This window comes from Sorghum bicolor, chromosome 7, assembly GCF_000003195.3.
Source record: "Sorghum bicolor cultivar BTx623 chromosome 7, Sorghum_bicolor_NCBIv3, whole genome shotgun sequence".
NCBI lineage: Eukaryota > Viridiplantae > Streptophyta > Magnoliopsida > Poales > Poaceae > Sorghum > Sorghum bicolor.
In genome coordinates, this window is record NC_012876.2 from 4,998,986 (window position 1) to 5,003,568 (window position 4,583).

The window sequence follows — 4,583 nt, forward strand, 5'->3', positions numbered from 1 at the left end:
AGGTTGAAGGATCGACTTGATCCACAATCAAAGTTGTTCATAAGGGATACTACCTCATTTCTGAAGAAGCTATGTTTTACCTACGCAGCAGTTTGTTCAGTTGCATGGATACTGAAGCTAGAGTCGCATAACAAGTTGAGACTTGAGAGCACAGACTGGCAGAGGATGAGAGGAGGCCTTCTCAGACCGAACCCAGCCGACAGTCTAGTTAAATTGGTGATCCAACAATATTTGGTGCCCGCGAGTTTTATCCTTGTGCCAGGTATGCAGAAACGATGAAAGTTTTCGTGAGTCCACTCTTCTGATAGTAATAATAATCACTTCTCGTCAGTGAAAGGTTTGTGCTGTTCGTTTACCGGAGATCTTGCATGCTCATTAGCCGTTGCAATCTCATCAGTCAAGGAACAAATTCCAGACGCAACCCGCCAGCAGTCCAAAATGAGTGGCGTGGCGAGCACGCTCTGGGTTTGCATAGCATTTTGTTATCAGATTTGTAGAAAGAACTCCAACGAAGACAAAATTTTATTAAAAATTTAAAGTTAACAGAACAAGAACAGACCAGGAGATTTAGGAGCCATGGATACAATTCGATAGTTGTTGGAGGGCTGGTATTATAGTGTGTGTGTGTGTGTGTGTGTGTGTTTTTCTCAATAACCCAATTTTGGGAAAAAGTTTCAAGGAGCTCTTCGAGATGATCGAGTTAGGCTTTTATCGTGAAGCAAGTTCTTGCATCCTGAGCCAAAATTTTGTCAAATTCAACATCTTAGCGCTGACAAAGCAATAGCATAATCAATATGATCCTCTCTCAAGTACTGAATGAAAGAAGGCTATTTCTTCCATGCAGCGCAAAAAAGAAAGGCGAAATAAAGTATATATAGTGACAGCTGCGGTTATTCATTACAGAAAGCATATATAGTACAAGTCAAACCTAGTCTACTGCAACTGACAGTGCACAACAAAATAAACAACCACTTTGAAAATTTAAAAACATCCGGGGAAGTGCGTGCATGCAAAAGATCAGCAAGAGCAACCCTGATCCGGCGGTCCCAGTCTCAGTTGTCAGCAACTCAGCATCGCTAATGAGAGTGACGGGAGCTGCTGGACAACATCGCCGGTGTCGGCTTTCGATGTCATGCACGGCGGACGCCATTAAGCAGGAGCACAATTCCGGCGTGGAACACGACACAGAGGGCAATCGCGAGGCCTGTCTGCAGCTGAGCCTCGTCGGCACCTGCGGCGACGGCGACGGCGACGGCCGCCGTGACGATACAGAACCCGAACATGGGAGCACGAGCATCCATTTTTCCTGTATTTGCAGAACTAATTAAAGCCTGATGATGATGATCGTCGTAACATATAATATAATACAGTCGTACACGTACGAGGTCCAAAAGAGGAGAGCGGGAGCAGGAGCATACCTTTCCTTTCAGGCCCAGAGACTAGCTGCTGATCTCTAACCACAACAGGAGGAGGTACGGTGTTTATTTATATACAGGGAAGCTCCCAGGAAGCCTATATTTTTACTTTAATTTTCCAGGCGATGGCGATGGGTTAGGACTTAGGAGGAAGCTGCAAGGAAAGTTCTCCCCAGTGTGAACGTAAAAATTCAATTCCGGCTCAACTTTGGTCAAAATTGCCTGAGGGGTGGAGAACATTGGCTGCTGGGCAGACCGCCTCTGGTCCAATGCAAGGCACACCTGGTGTACACTAAGGGCCTGTTTGGTTGTCTTCTCAAACCAACCAGGCTAGCTCTAGGGAGCCTGGGCGCCTTTGGCCTGGCTGAAGGCATGCAGAAGGGCCTGTTTGGTTACATGCATGATTGGAGCTCGGTTTGAATGATCCAGTGTTTGGTTGCATGCATGTATCACTAGATTGAAATTCCAAGATGCAAGGATGAGTGTTTGGTTGCCTGCATCTGCAAAGTTCAAGACACCTCTTGCATGACACTGGTAATCTTACCATCCACACACACATGTTGTTACAGCAGCTTCCAAATAAGAAAACCTACTAGCAAAACTACAACTACCACTATTACAATTTTAAAAACTGCAAGCCACAAGGCAAAGCTAACATCGTCTCCATCATTGTGGACATGAGGTGGATTGACAGGTTGTAGAAGAGGAGGATTCTCAAGGGAATGACCATAGAAGGCTTGCTCAGCTTGGTTTCTGGTGTTGTATTTCTTATAGCAGTTACCCTTGAAGCCATTGACCTGCTCATGTGCTTCTTCCCAGCTGGAATACACACCAGGTTTCTTGCCAACATGAACCACATACCAAGCCATAGCTGTTCAAGAAAAGAATAGCAAGAAAAAAAAGGCAGAATCTGCTGAGTTGTACATATTATTAGAAATGTAACATCACTGGCAAATGGACATGTGCTCAAATTAATAAAACCACATCACAGGAAAATAGGGGCCTCAGATCTTAATGTTTTTGCATAAATTTTACTAAAGACAATCATGACATCCATGGCATCTGGAGGACCATAAACTTCTTGCCATCATCTTGAGTCATAGACCCAATTGTTGCTAAGTAGAGTTTATGGTTCCTTCAGATGTGATGAATGACACAAGAAAACCTCATACATTTTTTATTGTCATAGGCCAAAACAAAACCTCAGAGTATGTAATGAAAAGTAATACTCATCATTGGCAAACAAAGAATAATAGACAGAAAAGTAACATCATTGGCAAATGGACATGTGCTCAACTTAGAAAAACAACATCATCATTGGCAAATAGACATGTGCTCAGATTAATAAAACCACAACACAGGAAAATAGGCATGATCTCACAGGAAACATCAGACAGACATGTTCTCAGATTGAACAGTCTAAATGAAATAACAGGTATTAGGTTGCCATAAGTTCACATCACTGGCATTAGGTTGCCATAACCATAGCTGTTCAAATTACTCCACCAGCTTAAATCACACCACAAGCTAGGTTGATCTAAGGTAGTAGGTGCAGGGTTATCTAACACACTAACTATATGTTAGTGTTAGTAAAGATGCAGGATCTCATCAACTGCACAAAAGATTTAGTCAGCCCACTCTACATCCACCAGCTGTAGTTAGGCCCAAAATAAACCACCACTGCACATGTGTACGTCAATTAGTTTCAAGACTATGCACTTATATGTACTAATTATGTATACATTTATTTTAATTACCTGGAGGAACCCTTAACCCATCAGTTCTCTGTAATGCATCAGCTAGTATTGTGGCGTCATGTGCTGATCCCTCCCACCCAGCCAACACATACACAAATTTGAGGTCAAAGCTAACTGCAGCTAATACATTTTGAGTGGGCATTCTTTCTACCCCTAAATGCAGCTTGCATCTTCACTGGAACTTTAGCAAAGACATGAGTCCCATCTATGGCCCCAATACAGTCCTACAAGGCATACAAATAAGTGCATAGTAAATTCACATGACCTATTGCAACAAATGTAACCTAACTGCTAGTACCCAACTTAGTTACCTTCCAATAAGGATACCATCTATGGCTGTTGCTTATTTTAGCCGGTGTCTCATTGCCTGGTGCTTTAATCATCTCACCCTAAGCTCTCCAATAGCACACAACACATCTTTGAAATGGCGGTGCACTGTCTCTATTGACCTTCTCCAGTTGTTCTTGACAACTCTAAATCGTTGGTTATGACCAACAATGTGGAGAAACATAGCAACTTGCTCTTCAACACAAGAATTAATGTTGTCAGGTTCCTTTGCCTTTCCTCATCCCTAAGACTCATTGGACCATAACTGATTTGAGGCCTCTCAGACCTAAGCAGCCTAAGTCTAGCAAGCAGAAGAGCATACATGGCAGAGATAAGAGCACTAGCTCTAGCAATCAGAAACCTTCTCTTTTGTTCCATGTTCATCATCATAGACTGTGGGCAACAACTCAGAACAAATTAATTCATCATCGTAGAGTTTAGGCAACAGCTCAGTAAAATAGTTTCAACAAATCCAAGACTTTGGACAACATCTCAGTAAAATCATTTCATCATCATAGACCGCAAGACTAGCTATCGCGCAATACAGAATAGGGGGAGCAAGGAGGGGCGAGAGAAGAAGTCTGGTTCTTACCGCAAGAACAACAAAGAAACCAGATCTGGCGTGCCTGCATCCCAGATCAAAACATCTCATTAGCTAGGGTTTCGAATCAACGAGAAATATTGGGGAAAGAATGGAGAAAGAGATGGGGAACTCACTTGCTTGGAGTGGGTGGCCGACGCACGAAACCTGCAACAAATCGATTCAATCAAGAACACCTCCAATCAATCAAGAACACGGCGAGAGGAGACCTACCGGTGCTGCAAACGAGGAGCGACAAGAAGAAGAAGAGAGGGAGGAAGAGGGAAGGGGGCTTTATAGGGCGGCGAATGGCGGGAACGAGGGCGGTGAAGCGCGGGAACGAGGGCGGTGAAGCGCGGGAACGAGGGCGGTGACCCTAGGGCTTTCGCGCCATCTCCACGCGCACGGAGGGAGCCAGGCGTGAGCACGGAAGGCGCACGCCGAGAGCCAGGATGAGGAGGAACGCCCGATTCGGCCGTTCCTCGGCAGCCAGGCCGACAAATT

General features: G+C 44.4%; 1 long non-coding RNA gene across 1 annotated transcript; it reads right to left on the reverse strand.

The window, feature by feature from the left end:
- On the reverse strand, positions 811-1,452 carry LOC110436792. Its single transcript, XR_002454636.1, has 2 exons — positions 1,419-1,452; positions 811-1,306 (listed from the first exon to the last, which is right to left on the reverse strand). It is a non-coding gene; the product is annotated as an uncharacterized LOC110436792 (long non-coding RNA).